Source organism: Zootoca vivipara, chromosome 4 (genome assembly GCF_963506605.1).
Source record: "Zootoca vivipara chromosome 4, rZooViv1.1, whole genome shotgun sequence".
NCBI classification, from domain to species: Eukaryota; Metazoa; Chordata; class Lepidosauria; order Squamata; family Lacertidae; genus Zootoca; species Zootoca vivipara.
The window spans coordinates 28,929,892-28,953,006 of NC_083279.1; positions in this window are offsets into that span (position 1 = coordinate 28,929,892).

Consider the following 23,115-nt stretch of genomic DNA (forward strand, 5'->3'; position numbering starts at 1 on the left):
AAAATATTGGATCTAAACCTGCCTCCAAGTTTATCTTGGCCTCTTTACTTGCCCTGATACATCTTGTGATTGCATCTGAAAGAGTCACAGACCACTTAATATGGAGACAGGCCTGAGTGAGTGCACTTGAAACTTTACAGCATACTTGCACTGCTGAAATAGGTCTTCGGAGACAGTAATGTTTTTGTGTCTGGTTGGCTGCAGTGGGAGAGAGGAAGTGGTTTCTGCCCAAGGGTGAGAGCCTGTTGGTGGGACCTGCCACCATCTCTTGGGTGAGAAACAGGAAGGAAGTCAGTGTACCCTACGTTATGGGGATATGTGACCTGATTGATGGTTTTTCTGTGCTGCAGGGTTAACTGACATTCTTAATATATTCATTGCCTGGCAGGAAGCTTAATTGTAAATGTGAGTGTGCCTTTGTTTTTAAATTACAATACAAAAAGGCATCTTTATAAGAGTTGATCCTAAACTGGTAGCACATGTTGGAAGAATTAAGATGAAGCATATTTCAGATGAATTTAAAATGTGATTAATTTTTGTTCTTTCAGTTTTATATTACTTTACATTGTAACCGTAAGTTATTTTACAAGGGACACGGGTGGTGCTGTGGTCTAAACTACTGAGCCTCTTGGGCTTGCCAATCAGAAGGTCAGCGGTTCGAATCCCCGCGACGGGATGAGGTCCCGTTGTTCTGTTCAGCTTCTGCCAACCTAGCAGTTCAAAAGCACACCAGTGCAAGTAGATAAATAGGTACCACTGAGGGGGGGGGAGTAAACAGCATTTCCGTGTGCTCTGGCACTCGTCACGGTGTTCCATTGCGCCAGAAGCGGTTTAGTCATGCTGGCCACATGACCCAGAAAGCTGTCTGTGGACAAACACTGCCCCCCTTGCCCTGAAAGCGAGATGAGTGCTGCAACCCCATAGTTACCTTTGACTAGACTTAACCTTCCAGGGGTCCTTTACCTTTACCTATTTTACAAGTGGAAATTAATACACACACACGCGCGCACACACACACACACACAGTTATAAAAATGTGTGAATGGAATTGCCATTTGGCTTTGTTGTACTGTACTGTACATTTCCAGAAAGTTATGGCAGAGGGGAAATTAACATGGAGTAGGGGTGGGAAATTAAATGATCCATGGTTAATTTCTAAAAGAAAATAGACACTGGACATTAAGGATGATTTGAATCATCAAACCATAGAATTGTAGAATTGGAAGGGACCACCAGTAGGGTTGCCATATTTCAAACAGTGAAAAGCTGGACAGAAAAGTTGTTGAGCTTTTTTGGAGCAAAGTTGTATTCTAGATATGTATGGCGACCCTAAGAAGAGGATCATTGTGTCCTTTATCTCCCTAATTCAAGATGTATTAAGTTTAATGGAACTGGCTTCATTCTTCTTCTTCTTCTTCTTCTTCTTCTTCTTCTTCTTCTTCTTCTTCTTCTTCTTCTTCTTCTTCTTCTTTGGCAATCACTTGTAGCCGAGTAAGATTGTCTTCCATAAACACGGTTTTAACAATGAGTCCGTAAATGACTGTGGAGGCCAATTCTGGACCCACACATCCTTCCACAGTGGGGACATTGGTTTCCGGGCAGGAGTTGATCACGGTGTGGATTTGCCAAGCATGCCTTCATCTTAGCATGTTTCTCTCTTGCGTTCTGAGTTCGAGTGTCTTCAAAGGCCATGACACCTTTGGTAAAGGCTATTCTCCAACTGGAGCGCTCACAGGCCAATGTTTCCCAGTTGTTGGTGTTTTTAAGGATGACTATGTATAACATTTTCAAATGGCTTCATCTTATGCTGGTGAAGATGTTTGCAGATAGGTAGGTAGGTAGGTAGGTAGACAGATAGAGTAATGCTATATTTGGCTGATATTCTGCTATTGTGTGTAGTACGTGTGTAAGAATAAGGTTCTAGTAGACTCAAAGTTGCAACTCAGCTTCTGCTTCTTTTCCAAGACAGAGGATGGTATTGTAGCACTGCTACAACACTCTTAAACTCTGCAAAGGCACCCCCAGAGTGAGATCTTCATTTGATAGTCCTGGGCGCACATTAACAGCTTGAGGTTTTGCATTTTGCTTTTCATCTCTTCGGTGAAACAGATGAATGGTGTAATGGAAGCGCTTCCTAAGAGGAAGACATGAAATCCTTACATTTATAACAAAAAGTGTCATAAACCTCATTGTAATTCAAGCTTGAACTGTTCACCCTGTGCATGTCCAGAAACTCATTCTCTAATACTAGATGCAATGATCTCTGGAGGAAGATTTTCCATCTGTTTCCTTATGATGCTAAGCTGTTAGCAGTGTTCATTATTTATTGCATTTACTGGTTTACGTTAAGCTATGATTTTCCTCCTCTCTAGCATTAAGTATTCATCTCAGTAAAAATGGGGTGTGCATGTTAATAAAGATTGATATTAAAATGGGAGGGGGGAAGAGAAAATGCTGCCTGTATTTGGGGTAAGATTCTTCTGTTCCATCTGTGAGGTTGGCAGTGAAACTCAGAGTCCTTGGCATCGGACAAACGGTTTAGGAGCAAGTGACTTGATGGTTTTGTCTAAACGTAACCACAGTCATACTTTAATAAGACCGAAATTAATCATAAAGATGATTAGTATAGTGATAAATCAGCATGGGCTGAATTGGCAATGTTTGCACAGATGTTCTCAATCTCATAAGTAGCACCACTAACTTGAAATAATGTTACTCGTTTAATAAACTGATGATCTATGAGTACTATGATTTCAGATACAGGCAGCACAAGCCTGTGTTGCACGACTTCATATTTCTACACTCCCAGAATTCAGTGTTAACAACTGCTTAGGTGTCACAAGCTAGTTGCAGAGGCTTCTTACATTACACAACAAGGAAATAGGAAAGATTGTTAGAAAAGGGGACATCTGGGGTGTGAATTTGCATGACCCATCTCATTAGAAAGTTTTTTGGAGGGGGTGAATTTGAATTTCAAGATGAACTAGCCACCCAAAGCTGTTTTTGTTGGTACCAGTTTACAGAACTGTCCGTACTGAGACTGTCACGGTACATTACCCATGTCAGTGAATGCATATACCGTATTTTTCCATCTATAAGACGTCCCCGTGTATAAGACGCCCCCAAATTTTGGGACTCCGATTGAAGAAAATGGGGGAAAATGACCTCCGTGTATAAGACGCCACCAAATTTTGGACATTATTTTAAAGGGAAAAAACCTAGTCTTATACACGGAAAAATACGGTACTTAAAGCATTCCTCTACTTGACCATTATCACATGGTTCACTTGGCAGTATTAAAATCCGCTTTTCATCCCGTACCTGCAAATGAAAAACAAAACTTATAAATGTAGCCACTAGGATGGATGAATGAATGGATAGAGATATACATCCATATACAGTATACACAGAGAGAGAGATCTATATATTGTGGTGTCCTATGACCATGCTTTTCTCTCCACAAATATAGCAGCACTAACTACTCTATATCCAAGTTAGATGGCTAACAGGTCATATTGACACCATTCATTTAAGCAGTGGTGTTTTTCTAGAAAAAGAGGTGCCAGAAGTCACAATGAACACTTCCCTTGTTCTCTTAAAATGGCATTGGCAGCCACCTGAGAGGAGCCGGAATTCACCTGAGAGGTGTTGGAACAGAGTTGCTGTGAGTTCCTCCTGGCTTCCCCCTAAAGTATCCTAGAATTGTATACTGCTGGGAATTGTAGCTCTGGGACGACGTGCTTTAGTTGAATTTTAGATGTGTTTTAACTGACCTTAAAATGTGGATCAGTACCACAAGCTCTGTAATGTAAGATTAGTCACATCAATTAGCACATAAATGGCCCCGCTTTTGGTTCTCACCTGTCCTAAAAGGCTCTTATTCTGCCTCAGGATTCTCTTGGAGAAATATTCAAAAGAGATATACAAAATGAGCGATTGTTATCTCATTGCGCTGCAGCTAAAGGAGCAGTTTTCATGTATGAAACATTATGTAAATTAACCATAGCAAATGCTGTAAGTATTAGTGACTGGCTCAATATAAATATTTGTGATTTGTTAACAATAGAACAGAATAGTTTATCATGTTCTTGCTTGCAGTAGCTTTCTGATGTCATGGAGAATTCCAGATAAACTTGTTATAATTTTGATCCTGTGGTTGTGGTAATAGAGAAGTTGTTAAGATTAAAATCGCTGTCAATGTACCACTGTGAGAGCCATGAGGATCAAAACTCGATGAAGAATGAATACTTTTTTTTAGCTAGACAAATGTAAAAATGATATCAGTATACTCAGTGCTTTTTTCTGGGGGGATGCAGGGGGACGCATACCCCTAAACATTTTATGAATCTAAGTTTGGCCTCATTGAGGGGCAGTATTTCAATATGAGTAGGAAAATGAGTGTAGCCCTAAACATTTTTTTAAGAAAAAAAGCACTGAGTATACTAAACAAATAACATCTTTACTATTAAATGTTCTCCGCATGGGAAAGGACTTGGAAATAATCTAGATCAATGTTCCCCATACTTGGGTCTCTGAAAACAGGGAGACTACAACTCCCATCATCCCTAGCTAGCAGTGGTCAGGGATGATGGGAGTTGTAGTCAAAAAATAACTGGACTCCCAAGATTCGGAAACACTGATCTAGACTGATTTCCTGTGGCTCTCCAGATATTGTTGGACTCCAGTTCCCATCAGCCCTAGCCAGCATGGCAAATGGCCAAGGATGTTGGTAGTTGTAGTCCATCAACATCTGGAGGGCAGGGCACCCACCACATTGGTGACCTCTATTTTACTACACTGAGGCTTGCCCATATCCATATCCATCTCAACAGGTTCGTGTATATTAATGAGCAAAGAAAACTAGAGATAGAATGCCTAGAAGCTCTGGGAAGAGGTGATCCTTGAGGTATTGAGTCCTGAGGTCAACCCTCAAAGAGCTATCGGGTACAGCAGACAACCTTTCCACTTTCCTAGGCTTATAGGAAAAAACAGCTGAGGATGCCATGGGGTTTTCTGAATGGTATGGGGGAGAAATCTGATCTCATCGACATTTAAAGGTGAACTTACTTAGGCACTTTCCAAAATAATATGCAGATTGAAACAGAGCCATCCTTTGGCATTTGCCTGTTTCCGACTGTTGCAGTAACGTTCTCTAACTAAGTAATGTATACAAAACTACATATAATAGGGCAAAGTGTGTGTGTGTAAATGCATGAAATAATATACAGAAATGTATTATATTAGGAAACATTGCTTTATGGCAGTGTGTTATATTAGGCAAAATTGAATACAAATGTGTATATTAAGATGAATGTTAAAATCTCAAGGTAATGTGGAAATGTGGAGAACTGAAGACTAGAAAAATAAGAAACTTGGAGAAACCAAAACTGGCAGATCCACTCATCTCCAGGTTTTCAAGAAACACAGGCCCACAGGAAGACTGCAGACTGCAGACCACAGAGAGATGGTGTGTAAACTGAATGGAGCACCCATTGGCCACCTTGAAAGGGAAGCATAACAAAAAGCACTGCAGCCAACCTATTTCACCAAATTTTTATTTTCCATTTCACAATTTTTGGCCAAGGAAAGAAATATTAAGTGCAGTGCTACAAAATAAAAATTCTTTAAAGGAAAGAAGAAAACCCCTAGGTTCATAAACTATTGTGGGGGCATATTTATATGGAAATCAACACTAAGCAGGGAAGCAAACCAATAAGAACCGAAACAGCTTATAAAACAGTAGCACAGTTCATGTACTTCTGAATGACGCAAGGCAATTTGCATCTGCTGTTTCTATTTTTCTGGATCCAAGTCACATGTGGCCTTATCCATAAAGATTTATTTACACATTACTCTCACGGGAAGAAAAGTCTGCTACACTCCTGGTGCATCTTGGATTCCACAAATGTAATTTCCTTAGAAAAAGGCATATTTCACAGAAAGGAAGCCTTGAGGGGACAAAGAGCTTTATGTTATTACGAAGCCAGAAAAATACAGTAGAAGTATGAGCCAGGTAGTCACCACAACAAAGACAGTCTGTCATGAACTGTTTTTCAAAGGTTCGTGAGGAAATGATCTGACTGACATATTAGATCAGGCTCCTTATAACTGAGCGGACTAGTGCTGGCTGTCTGATTTCAGACTCACACATTTTTAGCTTTCAGCAACGAGGCAGTCAAGTGAAGTGTCTTAACCACTTGATTGCAATAACAAGATGGAATCTAGTGGGGTTCATTATGAGTTAACAATTCATGCATCACAAATTAACCCAGAGCATCTTTCCCTCTCCCCTTGTTGAACACCTGATAGTCTGGTGATCAAGTGACAACATTAACATGTTTTAGTGTGTCTTCCACTGACTGGTCATTAATGAGGTAAGGAAGTTAATTGCCATACAATGAAATTGTCCAGTAGCTGTTACTAATGGGAAAGATATAGTTGTACACGCGAGTTTTGAGAACTGGTTTCAGCAGCCTTCCATCTCAACTGTCACCAGGAGTGCTCTCAGTGGCGGACTTCGGGGTCTTAAATTGCAGTGGTGCCTTGTGCAACATGCCAACTGCAACATTTGGCACCCACCACCTCTACTTCATAGTTGCAGCACCCCCAAGGCTCCACGGCCAATGCAACCGAACCATTCGTTCTCCCCTAAATCTACCTTTGGTGCTCTGCTAAGCATTGCTCCAGCTGCACTGGCTCCAGATCAGGTTTAAGGTGCTGGTTTTGACCTTTAAATCCTTATGTGGCTTAGGACCCTCGTACCTACGGGACCGCCTCTCCCGGTATGACCTGCAGAGGACATTAAGGTCCAGAAATAATAACATACTGGAGATCCCGAGTCACAAGGTGGTTAGGCTGGCCTCGACCAGGACCAGGGCCTTCTCAGTACTGGCCCCGACCTGGTGGAACGCTCTGTCTCAGGAGACTAGGGCCCTGCAGGATTTGTCATCTTTTCGTAGGGCCTGCAAGACAGCTGTTTCGTTTGGCCTTTGGACTGATGCAGTCTGACCCCGGGGTTACCCTCACCTAAGGTTTTATCTTATAATGGTTTTATCTTACTTGTAGATTTTTAATTTTAAAATTGAATTTTAACATTGTATTAATCTGCATTTTAACTGAATTGTTTCTTTTATACTTGCGTTGATATTTTTGTTGTTAGCCGCCCTGAGCCCGGTCTTGCCTGGGAAGGGCGGGGTATAAATATTATTATTATTATTATTATTATTATTATTATTATTATTAGCCCCACAGGAAGGAATCGGGGAGAAATACTTGCTGCAGGGCATATCTAAACATCTAGCAAACATAGGGATTGCTTTTCAAATACTTCCTTATCCAACTTTTCAGATAAGTGGTAAAGGTACAGCTATCTTGCATATTTCAGGCAGCAATCCTAGCCCGACTCACCTGACATTAAGTTCAGAGTAAATATGGTTAGACTTCAGAGGTGAGCCCAAATTAATAAACTGGAATTCATCCCAATCTGATGCAGGTTTCTTTTCTAACACCTTTTACAGGTTAGATCAGGGGTCAACAACCTTTTTCAGCCATGTGGTGGGCCGGACTATATTTTGGAGAGAGAATTCCTATGCCCCACAAATAACCCAGAGATGCATTTTAAATAAAAGCACACATTCTACTCATGTAAAAATACACTGATTCCCGGACTGTCTGCGGGCCGGATTGAGAAGGTGATTGGGCCGCATCCGGCCCACGGGCCTTTTTAGGTTGCCTACCCCAGGGTTAGATTGACCCATTTACATTTAGTATGTGTGTGCATACTGAAAATAAATAGCTCACCCATATGCTATACAAAGCTTGTTCTTAAATACAATAATTTCAAAACTCAGCATGACAAGGATAACTACCTATGACATCAAAGCAAGAAAACGAGGCAAATCTGACATTCTATCATCCAAGGAGACATTGGGGTGAAAAATACATTATTGCGGGGGAATGCAATGCACACAGTTATAAGAACTCAAAGTTAGCCTGTTTAAAAGGTCCTTCTGTATATACAAAGTAGATAAATCAGAATGCAAAGTATGGAATTTGAGCCCACGAACTTGGGGAGAGAAGGCATAAATATAAATTAGCTGTTTACTGCAGAGATAATAATCAAAGCAAAATTCCAAACTAATGTTGATCTAAAGTGGGAGAGGCATACAAAATGTGCCTCCACCTTCTTTTTGACAAATATTTTGCCCCACATTGCAAAAGCGTGCAGATGTGTTGGCAAGAGGAGTGAACAGCCTTCCCTTGCGAAGGCATCTAGGTCCGCACTCCTGGCCCCAGTTCTGTTATTCTTAGGCTGTAGCCCTACGTACACATACCTGGGACTAAGTCCCCATGGGGCATACAGTGGTACCTCGGTTTACAAACACAATTGGTTCCGGAAGTCTGTACTTAACCTGAAGCGTACTTAACCTGAAGCGAGCTTTCCCATTGAAAGTAATGGAAAGTGGATTAATCCGTTCCAGACGGTCCGCGGAGTACTTAAACTGAAGCGTACTTAACCTGAAGCGAACTTTCCCATTGAAAGTAATGGAAAGTGGATTAATCCGTTCCAGACAGGTCCGCGGAGTACTTAAACCGAAAATACTCAAACCGAGGCGTACTTAAACCGAGGTATGACTGTACTTCTGAGCAGACACAGATAGCATTACAGTGTTGGGGCAGGATGGGGATGCTGGTGTGGACACCTAGCTGCTCATCCCAAAGCAGTGCAGATGAACAATGTCCATATCCAGATGTGCCAGTGAATACAGATGACTTCTATCCCCCCTTTGGAGGAATGTGTGTTTGGATGCGCATCTGAATGGATGCACATCCCCATTCACATTACAGTGGTACCCTGGTTGAAGAACAGCTTACTTAGTTTATGAACAACTTGGATTAAGAACGCTGCAAACCCAGCAGTGGGTGTTTTGGTTTGTGAACTTCCCCTTGGAATAATAACAATGTTTCGCTTCCTGTTGAGTGTGTTCCATTGAGTCCCCTGCTGCTATGGGAAAGCACACCTTGGTTGAAGAATGCTTTGGTTTAAGAATGGACTTCCTGAACGGATTAAGTTTGTAAACCAAGGTACCACTGTATGTCCGAACTAGTCATGCAGACCTATGCACAGCTAAGGCTTGATGGGCGCAAAAGGTGGGTGGGGAATGAAACTGTTAATTAACTCCTCAGTTAATTATTTCTGGTACTGATACAAGCTCTCTTCCCTGTGGTTTTCAGTGGCTTCCGCCAATAAAAGATCCAGGATATACAAGCTATTACAAGGAGACCGTTTTCAATCAGTTCCCCCCCACCCCCATTTTTTAACAAGACAATGTAGAATTGATTGGTGTTTCTTCTTCTTTTATTTATGTTGACATAATAACTATTTCCTTCTCATTTCCTGCTGTCTCTTTTTCCCCCCACCAGTCGTGATGGATGCAGTACGAACAACATTTGCACAGTAGATTGCTAGCACTCAGCTCTCTTCTGCAAATATCTCTCCCAACTAGTAACTAGCTGATGATTGCAGGGGAAGCAAGTGTACCAGAACAATGAACACCAGGTTTGGAAATAAGAATTTGGCTGTTATAACAAAAATAGTCATTGTGAGTGTTAATCACCAAAATTGAATTTTACTGTGTACTGAACTATTCACCAGTTTGACACCTTGAAATTGAACTAATCAATTTTTCGTGCAGGAACACCAGCTTCGAAATTGCAACCCTTAATATTCCCGGAATGGAAAGAAAAAAACCCACAAACCTCAGATTTTAAGACTGGATTATATTGTGTTTGATAGAGTTAGCACGGCTGTTCTACTGATGAATTTCTCCTCGACATTCACCTTGCATTAGAAGATGATGCACACTTGATTTCTACAGTGTTAGTGCAAAATGTGGAGGGTTTATATGTGTGTGTGGTTACAGTAGATTAAAAAGTCTGTTAGGGGAAACATTATTTCCCTAGCTAATCAGTATTTTAAAAATAATATTATAAGTGGCCAATCTTCCTTTGTTAGGGAGACTGCTTGTTTATTGCCTAGGATGGGTGGTTAATAGTTTCTTCAATGGGAAGTAGTGGCTGGGAGATAAAAAGAAATCTCTCTTGAATTTCTGGAATGGAAAAGCTGTAAGAATTTGGGGGGGGGGTAGTGACACATTTCACCTGTAAGGCAAGTGACATGTGTATGTGGGAAGAAACAAGTGTTGAGGCAGATTTTTGAACAGAAAGAAAGAGGGAGGGAAGGAACCGATGACAGGGAAGCTAGAGATTACAGGGAATGCATTAATGCGTTTCACATCTCTGCTTTTAAATAAATAAACAAATTGCAAGAGCAGGGCCATCCCACATAAACCGGTGCTGCTATTTGATATTGCATTGCCAGTTGATACTTCCCCTGGGGTAATTAGTGGCTGGGGTGGAAGGAGTGTTGGGCTTTTTCGTCAGGCATGCGCTGAGGAGGGAAGGTTAAACCACCTCTCGTGCTGTGGTCCCATTACTGATCACCCACCTCTCCGTCGCTATGCAGGCACCTTTATCCTAGGTTTGATCTGTAGCAGGCATCCCCAAACTGTGGCCCTCCACATGTTTTGGCCTACAACTCCCATGATCCCTAGCTAACAGGACCAGTGGTCAGGGATGATGGGAACTGTAGTCCAAAACATCCGGAGGGCCGGAAATTGGGGGTGCCTGAATTCTGTAGCATCTTCAGTTGAAGCAGAGGGGGATAGAAACTGAAGCAGAAGGGGATAGAAAAGATTCCTCTGCTTGAGACTCCTTGAGAGCTGCTGCCAGCCAGAGTAGGCAATACTGGCTGCATACATACCACGCATTTAAAGCACATCTCTTCTGCCCTCCACCAAGAATCCTTGGAACTGTAGTTTGTTAAGGGTCTGGGAATTGCAGCCTCTGTGAGGCATAAATTCTTTTTTTCAAGGGAGGGGTGTGTGATTTAAACGTATGGTGTGTACACAACCAAGGTTTAAGATTCTTTGTTTTCCTCTGATGTGGATATACTGCCTGGTTAGAAGCATCTGCTGCTTGCTTCCCTTACTGTTCTGCTTGTATACTTGCAAAATAAAGCAAACATTACAAAAATGCTCCCAAAGTCCCCACAGCACTTTCTCTTCCAAAGGAACCACCCAGGCAGCGTTTCTTATCACTCGGGGAAGCAGGGAGCTCACAACAATATAAAACCTTACTTATCCATTATTAAACATTATTTTAGATAAATCATTGTCAACTTGAGCTAGTGATCTCTTCCAGATGCGAATGCTCCAGTGCATATCAATAGATGAAGCTACTCTGCGGAAAGGTACGTTTGCCAAAGAGCTTCCCTCTCCATGGTGGAGACCGTAGCAATCTGCATGAACTCTGTGTGTTTCTGAAGCGAATAATGTGTATTATTTAACTATACTCAGCTGACTATTCAGGTACTGTGCTGAGCAGCCTTATCCTGAATATTTATGCTTATACATATCTGCTCTGATAGACTTGTTGCTAATCACCAATATATTTCCAAAACATTTGTTAATTGGTTTGTGCAGGCAATTTTAAGATGAGGCCCTTTTTTGCTTGTCTTGAATCAGGATAATTCGGAAGTGTCAACACATCGCCCAGACTCTTACATACATATACAAACTGGGCTCAGTCTGAAAAATCATGCCTGGCAACCGAGGTTGTATGAGTGCGGCCCAGAAAAATCTGGTGGAAATTGCTGATCAGCTTTTTGATGGAGATTCTGAAGCAGTGGGACTGAATCTAGTCTTCTGCTCTTTCTCCCAGAAAACTCATCATGAGTTTATAGCACTGGGCTGTATGTACACAACTTAGTTGTTGAATTAGGTTGGACGATTGTGGGTACACAACATCTGTTTCCAAATATAACTCCTTTCAGCTAGGGAAAAATATGCACAACCAGGAAAACATGCTTCCATCAACATGATTGGCGATATTATATATATATATATATATATCTGAGAGAGAAAGAGAATAACGGCAAATATATTGAATAACAAAATGGAATTCAATTTTTATTTTCCAGACCACTCATAACATTTGACAGAGACTATGCAAGGTATTTGACTTGATTTTATAAAGCCCCCTCTGCATTATGAAACTGTCACAAAAATCCATTTAAGTCTCAGGTTTTAATATAGATTGGCTATATTTTCAGATAGCATTTGATATGGAATATTAGAAAGCAATGGAAACTGTCAAGAGAGTATTCTGATGGTCATAAATATATCATTACTATGATGACATACTGCTGAATAGTTTTAATTGTTTTTATGAACACATTTTTCAAAGCCCTAGCAAGCAAGTAACTACTCTATTTGCACTTATAAAAATAATGCTCATTATTCACTCCTCCTTGTATCTTTAAAATTGGTCTTAAATCTGAGTTTTAGTGGTCCTCACTTTCAGACAATTGAAACTGGTCTGATTAACTCCAGATTTTATAACTATTCTGAGTTCCAGTTTTTTAAAAAAGTTGTTGTTTTTTTAGCTAATAAATATTTTAAAATGTCAACATTCCCCTGGTTTTGGACAAATTATTGGTCATGTCTAATGTCTTATCCTCATTTTAATGGGGTATTTGAACACATGCTTAACACTTACTGAAATCAGCCTAAAATTGTATGCAAACCCACTTGTATGAGACTTTTAAAAAAACACCACAATGTAGCATCTTGCCCCATGTCCCATTACCACTGGGGAGTGTGGTGTTGTGCTCAGGTCCTGCTTTTGGGTTTCACATACATCTGGTTGACTACTATGATGAGGTAAAGGTAAAGGTAAATGACCCCTGGACAGTTAAGTCCAGTCAAAGGTGACCAAGGGGTGCGGCATTCATCTCAATTCAGGCCGAGGGAGCCGGCATTTGTCCACAGACAGCTTTCCAGGTCATGTGGCCAGCATCACTAAACCGCTTCTGGCACAACTCAACACCATGACGAGTGCCAGAGCACAAGGAAATGCCGTTTACCTTTCTGCCTCAGTGGTACCTGTTTATCTACTTGCACTAGTGTGCTTTTGAACTGCTAGGTGGGCAGGAGCTGGGATGGAGCAACGGGAGCTCATCACCGTCATGTGGATTCAAACCACTGACCTTCTGATTGGCAAACCCAAGAGGCTCAGTGGTTTAGACCACAGTGCTACCTGCATTCCCCTACCACTGTGATAGCAGGATGTTGGAGGAGATGGGCTCTTGGCCTCATCCAGCAGGCTCTTTTTATGTTAGTATACTATTCGTGTAATTCATGTATGCCTGTGCGATCTTTGTTATTAACATTAACTACGGTAGTTGCAACAAACCATACTTTATATCATGAGCATAAATAGTGGTGTAGGAAACACAGAAATGTCTTTCTTTTCTTAAACTGTAGCTAATGGCATGGCTCTGTTACTGTCATTCCAGGGTAACCACAAGTTGTAATTTTAGTACAATATTAATGGGAATCCTGTTTTTGATTGCTCATCTTTCCCACACTAATGTCCATTTATTCAGCTTCTTCATATCCATTCTGGCATTTCACATTTTATGGACCATTTATCAGTTCTGCTGTGAGCGAGCAAGAAGAAAAATGGGAAAATTCGATGAGAACTTCCCTAAGATAACTTCATTCATTTGCAAACTGGAGAAAAGAAGCAAGCGTAATAAAAATCTTGGTCGGCCATTGTCTCCAAAATAAACACACAGAAGTGTTGCAAAACCAGCTTTCATATTGCTGCATGAATTCTAGCCAGCTCATATGCAGCCATCTAATGCAGATTATTCCTGCCGGGAGCATAAATAATCTTAGCATGGTGTGTGTTTTGTAAGGGTCATTGCTGGGTTAGGGGGAACATACCAAGTATGGTGGCAGATTTATAGAACCTCCTCTGAAACATTTCTTCATGATATGCACTTTGTCCCCGCTACAGGTTTTGGAAGCATCCAGGGGGTAAAGGCCTCAATTAAGATAGTCACAGCCTGCTGCATTTTTAACTTTTAACAGTGCTCGGGAAGACCATCTGGAAACAGTCTGGATATATATAAAGAAACATTGAAAACTGCAGGATATGTGTGAACCCGGCATCGCTGTAATTATAAGGATGAAGAGGTGAACTAATCATCACCAAATTTTAAAGGAAAGGTGAGTATATTAATGGCTTTCTCTTCTCATATTTTAATGACCATAAAATACACTTAAACTGGTTCAGTGATGGGAATCCCCTGAGTTTAAATAAAGGAACTCAGATGTACATGATCCCCATAACAACTGAATCATCCACTAGTTTAAGTGCATTTAAACAAACAACTGTTTACTGAACACCACAGTTTCATAGCTTTACATTTAATTTCTTCACATATACTATGATGTGGGTATGTGGGTGTGGGTGTGAGAGAGAGAGAAAGAGAAAGAGGTATATATGTGTATACATGCATGGGGTATATATGTGTTGTGCCTAATTTCAGGAAGTAGTGAACCCCAAAATTGTAGTCAGCTAGTAGTGGGAAATCAACCCAGCCTGCAGAACGTGGTGCATTTCCACCAAATTCCTCTTCCCCATCCATCCTTCTGTTCTGGAATGCTGGGGAGCCTTCTAGAATAGTATGGAAAAGGGTCTGTTTTTGCATACAGAAGCTCCTTGGTTCAATACCTGGATAGATGCCTTCTGAAAACCTGGAGAACTGCTACAAGTCAGTGTAGACAATAGTGCGCTAGATGGCCCAATGGACTGACTCAGTAAGAGAGAAAGAAAGAAAGATATAGATTGATAGAGATAGAGAGAGCAAGTGAGCCATTGGAGACTAAAAGAAATGAAGGCTGCTTGCAAATGGGGTGACAACCATGATTAGTCCAACATCTTAAAAGATAAGCTATACTTTGATGATGAAACTCCTAGCTCAATTAGTTTCTAAAGAGATGAACAGCATAATTAAACTCTGAAATCAAACAAGAAAGATGAACTAATTTCATATGGTAGATTAGGTACAGTACTGAAAAACAGTGAACTGGAAATGTTACTGGAAATGTTGCATCATGTAGAACGTCCTGCTGTGAATTTTATCAGTTGTCTTTATCGCATCTGTAATCTTGTGATTGAATATTAAGTGGGTACTTCACGAAATGTTCAGCAACCTTTGTTTAGAAAATGCAGTGCGGCACCGTTAACCCTGGTGAATTGAAAACGTATTCCTTTGCCACTCTGTCATCATCTCTGTCATTGTCTGCTGAAGAGCGTTTCACCGTGTAGTTATTTATGCCAGTTTCTCTGATGGTCTAAAACTGCCGTATAATATCCCAGTAAGTTGTTGCATTTCAGAATCTTATTAGGCCTTCACTTGCAGGCATTTTCTTTAAAAATCATGAACTTCAAAGAGAGGAGCTGAAATGCAACAGAAACAGTAATTTTGCTCTTATAACCAATATATCTCTGATTGCAGATCACAGTACACATCTGGTGCCTGTCATTTCCATAACAATGCAACCATAACAATGCAACCATTTGCAAGATATTTGATAGGGGTCAAAAAAGCAAATTAAAATGGGCTATTTGTACCTCCCTGAGACCTCTGGGTATAGGGAGGTATATAAATGTAGTAAATAATAATAATAATAATAATAATAATAATAATAATAATAATAATATGCTGTGTTGGTTACTATATAAGAAAGAATTATTTGCATTGGAATGCAGGAAAAGTATGTATGCAGTGCTTCTGCAAAAAGCCCACATTCATTTCGGAACTGGGGCGCATTGATTTGGAGGTGGGGACAAATGGCACACATACATGATACTAGGGCAATGGTAATTTCCAAGTTGCAATAAGGTAGGGTTGCTATACGTCTGGAATTTCCCAGATACATCCGGAATACTGCAGTTGGAAGCAGTGTCCTGGTGGAAATTGCCCCAAAATTCCCCCCATAGGCTCAACAACTCTATACCAACCCTATAAGAAGGTAGATCACAAGTAGCAACTTGGATCAAGCCCTTGATGAGAACCAGCGAAGGCTTGAAATGAAGTTTTGCTAGTGCCTTCCAGTTTTAGCCAAATGATATATTAAACCAATTTGAGGTCATACCTCTCAACAAAAAGAATGAAACATGACTTATCCATAGGTGGAAGAAGGCATATAAAAGAATGGCATCCACTATTTCCCAGGCATATCTATTGCCTTCCCTAATTTGTACAGTCATGTTTAACACTTCAGTAGACCCAGCTCATTGAAGCAAATCTATATGCAGGCACACTATTTTAATCTTAGATTTAAAATAATCCTAATTAATTTCTTACCACTGCGCCTCCAACATATCCACCTCTTGCCTCTTTAAAAATTAAGGTAAATATCACAATTAAAAAAAGAATAATTGCATTGAAACCAGAGCAAAGACTGTAGGATATATTTTGAGTCACAAGCTAAAGCTAATAGATGGCTAGAATTTCCCTCTTTTTACCATAATCCCTATAGATTCAATGTGATTCATCTTATTTTAAAGCCATGCAGTGCGATCCTGTACATATCTACACAGAAGTAAGTCCCATTGAAGCTGCAGACTTAAACCTCCGGAACCAATTAAGTACTTAACCTGAGGTACCACTGTATTGTAAACCATAGAGTTTACTTCTGAGTAAACATCCATAGGACCGCACTGAATACATTCCTATACTGATGGACAGCTATTGTTGTTGACATAGATGATCAGAATCACATTGCCCTCCTATTGTTGGTCAATAACTGTCAACAACAGCTGTTCATCAGTACAGGAATGAAGACACAAAAGCCACTTTTTAAAAGTAAGGAAGATATAGAACTATTTCCTTTATTCTTCTCTAAAGCAAGGGTATTCCTGTATTCTGAAAGCATACTTACTATTGATTTATGTCCTGCTGTATCAAGGTCCCTTAAAGCACTTGCAATAGCAGCAGAATATATAAATGGACCCGCAAAAGAGGCCAAGGAACTACATACCTAGTTTCTTGATCTCAACAAAAACTCATAATTATCAGACAAATAGTTCTTCTGAATACTATCTTAGGGAGTCAATCCCCATTTATCCAGCAACAGGATTAGTTCAGAATGCTGTAATCCGTTGCCCCAGAGTCAGTGGTGGTAACAATGATCTACTCTTCTTTTAAAAATAAAGCATGTTAACTAAGCAATCCTATGGAGGTCAGGGTGGGAGGGGAGTCGGTGGTGGAGGAACTGCCACTTCCTGAGTCCTGCCAGGTTTCTCCCCCCACCCCACCCCATACAAGCTTTATGTCCCCTCCCATCGGTTTCAGTGAGAGGGGAAATAACTGCGCTCCAGAGTTTCTATAGTTTGTATCCTTTGTTGGGGCCAATGATGAGGGAACCACAGGGATTTAGATCCAGAGTCTTTCCAATATGATCTTTTTCCACCCCTAAAATCATTGAGAGTACCAAGGTCAAAGGATTGGCAGTGGTCCCCTTAGGACAGGTTCAAGAAGAATGTGAATTCAGCTATGAAAGCACATCGGCTAGGCTCTGGTCTTCCAGTTCAGGTATAAAATGGAGAAGGAATTTCTAGTTTGGGTGAAGGTGTAGTGAGATATACAGTTACAAAAACATGAGAAGATTATTAAATGTCGACATAAGAGATCACAGAACTGGCTCTGTTTTGTAGAGTAATAAAGGGGTATCTAGAGGGGTTATATAGGGACCCAGGTAGCGCTGTGGTTAAACCACTGAGCCCCCAGCTTGCCGATCAGAAGGTCGGCGGTTCGAATCCCTGTGACGGGGTGAGCTCCCGTTGCTTGGTCCCAGCTCCTGCCAACCTAGCAGTTCGAAAGCACGTCAAAATGCAAATAGATAAATAGGAACCGCTAAAGCGGGAAGGTAAACAGCGTTTCCATGTGCTGCTCTGGTTTGCCAGAAGCGGCTTTGTCATGCTGGCCACGTGACCTGGAAGCTATACGCCGGCTCCCTTGGCCAATAATGCGAGATGAGCGCGCAACCCCAGAGTCGGTCACGACTGGACCTAATGGTCAGGGGTCCCTTTACCTTTACCTTTTAGAGGGGTTATATATGTTCTGTATACTGTATATATTTAAAGTGTTATATTACCCAAGCTTCAAACATCGTATCTGGGACAGAATTTGGCATGCTAAAATCTTTAGCTTTCGGGGTGGGGAATCAATTTTCTAATCTTTAGGGTTATAAGGGGGACCTGCAACCACACATAGGTAATGTATTGCAGGTTCAGACACCAATCTTGAACTGGAAAGAACTTCTACATGCTTGTGGGTGGAGTTTCCATTTAATAACTCCTCTCACAATCATTTTATGCCTACATGACTCATTTGGCCATCTTCCATACTCTACTTCAGGCATAGGCAACCTTGGCTCTCCAGATGTTTTGGAACTACAACTCCCATGATCCCTAGCTAACAGGGCTAGTGGTCAGGGATCATAGGAGTTGTAGTTCCAAAACATCTGGAGAGCCAAGGTTGCCTATGCCTGCTCTACTTTAATCCCTATTTGCCATATAACAACCAAAACTGAGCTAGCAGAGCTGAATTTTGAATGGTTTGAATATTAAATTCTGAACCTTAATTTTGGAAGCAGAGCAAATCATGCAAAATAAGCAGATATATGTACATTAAATTAAATTGCATGCTTTTAATTCCAGGCAAAGCCCAGAATACTAACAAACAGGAAAAGATAAGACAATGCATCTTCAATACACATTAAAATACCGAAAGTCTAGTCTTATTTTTGCTAGTAATTGTGCTAGGTTACAACTTAGGATGTAGTCCCATGTTGCTACTCAGCTACAGAAAAACAATGTGCCCAGGTACAACCTCAGAAGCAGTTCATTTGACAATTGTAGGGCATGCTGGGATACTTATTTCCTTAGGAATGGAGAACTAGCAAAGCAATCTCAATGGAACATGCATCTCCGTGACCAAATCCCTTAATTACATCCAGTGAAATAGCACCTGTGGCAATTAACTTGTGTAACTCCAGCATAGTAATTTTAATTGGCGGAGGAGGAAATTAACTACACTGAATGTGTTGTTTTACATGGTCATCCAGAAGTGAAAAAAATCCAGCAGCACTGTTAATTATATGGACAGAGCAGTGCAAATGTGTTACCTTAGACTGAAGCATCTATTGTCTCCCATGGACAAGTTACCATAACAAAAGTTGAGTTGGACTCATAATTTACATCCTAACTAAGTGAATTTATCTGTATTTCTGCTCTAGGTAAAGTTTATCTAATTCCATTTTGCCTTGGTGTATATTCATGAATTTCAAATACCTTTTACCTCATTCAAAAGAACCCTTTGCATATGCTTAAGGTGTGAATCGCTTAACCTGACTGTACAAACATGGCACACAAAGAGCAGCATAACACTTTACAAATGTTAAATGTAACTAATACCTTGGTGGCTTTCAAAGGGTCTCCACACTTCTTTGTGTAACAAACTGCACGTCTGGGGCTAGTTTGCTTTACCACACTAATGAATACTTAATCCCTTGAGTTCTCTCTCTGAGTTTGAAAATCAACATTAACTATTATCCTGTATAATTGTGAACACAGGTGTCTGAGTGCCCATCAGTATGGAAGCAAAATGGGGCCACCCAAAAATGTGTGGTGCTTTTTACATACAGTACTGTAAATTAAAATAATATGAATTTCTTTAAAACACACACACACACACACAAAACTACCTGAAAAGAGCCTCTGAACTTCCAAGTGGTACATAAAGCTAGTGATTGTTGAGCCTAGAGATTGAGAGTGAAAGATTGCTTCTAAACAGGGCTATTATCACAAATGGGTCATTTAACAACAACAACAACAACTTTATTATTTGTACACTGCCCATCTGACTGGGTTGACCCAGCTACTCTGGACGGTTTCCAACCAATATGAAAATATAATAAACCATTAAACATTAAAATAACCTTCCCTATACAGGGTTCCCTTTAGATGTCTTCTAAGGGTTGTATAGTTATTTATCTCCTCGACATCTGATGGGAGGGTGTTCCACAGCGTGGGCACGACTACTGAGAATTTAATAAATGGGTCATTAGCTACAGTTTCTTTCTTAACCACCACCACCACCACCACCAGCAGCAGCAACTATATTTTCCATGGAATGGGTCAATCTACATTTTCTTCATTCCACACTATAGTGTGGAATGAAGAAACAGCCCAGGACAGTGTTCTGTAGACAGGGTATTGGTTCAGAGTTTCCTGTTTAGTTTTATGGAACAAGAGTAATGGTCTGCAATATGGGTCAAAGTTGGAAGGGGGCAAAACTTGCTTCTTACTACAGAGAATGGTATCAGTAGAGTTGGGAAGAAACTTAATACACATACACACACACACACTCCCTGATAGGATGTGTTTTCTTCCTCACACTCCAGTTATGTCCTTGAGCATAAGCCATAGAAGCAAATGGCAGTCACCTATATCAATTGGAGAAAAGGAAAGAACTGAGGGTAGGGCCATTGTTGTGGTGAGGTCAAAACCTGTTGCAGTAGCTTCAGTGATGGATGAGAAGGTGAGAAATGGGTGAAAGGGGGGGGGTAGCAAAGTGAGGGTTGGGGACAGACAGAAATTCCCCATCTGTACCCTGATAGGTATTTAACCTGCCAAGAAATACAAAGAAATGCCTCCATCTGGAGCCTAAGGGTGTGCTCACATTGCCACTTTCTCTCATAGCTGCCAAATTTTCCCTTTTCTCGCGAGGAAGCCTATTCAGCATAAGGGAAAATCCCTTAAAAAAGGGGATAACTTGGCAGCTATGCTTTCTCTGCATCCGGTGCATTCTCACTGCTAACTTTCGAAACTGCGTTCACCCAACGTCAGCCACAATCCATACTGATCCTGTGGCTTCGTGACAAATGCTGCTACCTGATGTGTTTTGTCTCAAACAAACTTCAATCCAATTAGGAAACTGGATGTGCAGTAATTGGTAATGTAAACACATCCCAACAGCCATTGCACGGGTGCAAATGAGCATGTAATCACAGCGGCGGTGGCTGTGGAGGTTGCAGGGACACCAAAAACGCTGTGTGTGTTTGGTGAAGACATCCTTTCCCCACTCTCTGATGTGAACAAGACTGTGCAAATGGGGCAGTGAATGGGGAGGGCTGGCCTTGTTGAGTTTCAACCCACTAATGCAAACGTACCCTTATAGGCCTTTCCCCCCCAGGTACTATTCCCTCAGGTGTTTAAGATCTTATCCAGGATATCAGTTTGGTTAAATAAAGTTTGGTTAGATAAACGAGCTTTGTTTTTTTCTTTGTCTGTTTTTTCTTTTCTTTGCAGGAGTATCTTTCAAGGTCCTTACGTGAATTATCTGGGTCCACTGTTGTTTTATAAAAGTGCATTTGCACATTTATCGGAAGAGGGGGGACAGGGCTGGATTGGCCACGCTGCTAATGCTCTCTCCCAAATTGTGTTTTCCCCTCCTGTGCTTTAGCCCATTGCTCTCGCCAGGGTTAACGTTTGCATACATCAGTAGGGGCTGCTTGCCAGACTCTGATCATACATCACCATAAAATAGGGATGTGTGTTGACTTGTGTACCTTTGCCCTTTGGGTTGAACTCTGATGTTGGCTGATTCTCTCAGTGTAACCCCCTCTGGCCTCTAGAAGACCTTTATACTTCTTGAAGGAATGAGAGAGAGAGAGAGAGAGAGAGAGAGAGAGAGAGAGAGAGAAGAAATTATTGTGTAGAATGCACAGGAGGCTAATAAAATAAGGTTGTGCAGACCCTGTTGCCTAAAAGGACCCTCAAGCATATGACAGGTTAAAGCTAATAGAGAAGGCATACGCACATTCATTTTACTCATTACCAGAAGATTCCATTGTGATATATAACATGACAGTCAGAGAGAGTATCTAGTTTAAAGTGTGCGCTGTGAAATGAGATTGATAAATTAAGTTGCATTTATGCTTGTTAGCGCCACTGAATAGTAACATGCAGGTTCACACTAAGGTAGATGGAAATGCCACATATCAAATGTAAGTGTTAATCCTTCTGTTATGATCAGTCAAGATGATGACTTTAGAGATTCCTTCACAAGTGAAGCACCACAAAGATGTTAATCCTTAATGCTGCAATGGCATGTAGTATCACTGAACTCACTTGGGGCTGCTGTTGTAAATCAGCATAAAAGCAAAATCTACACCTAAGCAAGATAATTAAGAGGATGCACTTTTGCATTTCCTTTTGCTGGAGGGCAGGGGTGTACAACCTAGGGGTTGGTTAGGTGAAACCCCTGCTAAGCGCACAGGCCCAGGTGGATGGGGGGGGATCATGCCCCTTCAGTCCAGCTCAGAGTTGCCCGGAGTCCACCCACTTGTCCACATGTCAGACAGCAAAGTGGTGGAGCAGAGCGGACCTGATCCTGATGGCTGTGGAGGAAATCACTGGCGGAGTGTGGAAGTTGAGGAAAAGCAGACTTTTTGAGTTTCTGCTCCTTGGTCTCCTGGCTTCGGAGGCACTGATACAGCTCTTTGCCAAGGGTGCAAGGAGGAAGCCAAGGTATGAACTTGAATGAAGTCGAGCTGTGGCCCTTGGAGGTAAGATAGCTTGTTAGCTTTGCAATTTTATTTTGTAAGGGTTTCAAGGTGTATGCTACAACCAGGCCTTTAAAAAACAACAACCAGAATTCACCGGAACTCAGTTCTGGCCCCTCTCAGGTGGACACCATTGCCATTATAAGAGAACAAGGGAGGTGTTCATGGTGAGTTCTGGCACCTCTTTTTCTAGAAAAATAGCATTAGCTACAACTGGGGGTTTGGCTTGATATATCCATTATTTTCACTGCTCTTTTGTCAGCTGTGATAACCATCTGCATAGTGGGAAACAGTTTGCTGTAAAGCATAGATTTGGAGTCGATGTTGCAACCCCTCTGGACGTTGTTGGATTCCAAATCTAATCTCTGGACCATTGCGACTAGGGCTGTTGGGAATAGGAGACCAACACCACCTGGCGGGCCACAAGTTCTCCATCCCAAATTGCCTCACATGACCACACACAGGGCTATTTTAATTTGTACTGGCTGTGTACTTTCTGACTCTACTGGGTTTACACATGTGACCATTCCTAAAATGCTGATTTGAGGAATGTATTGCATTATTACAT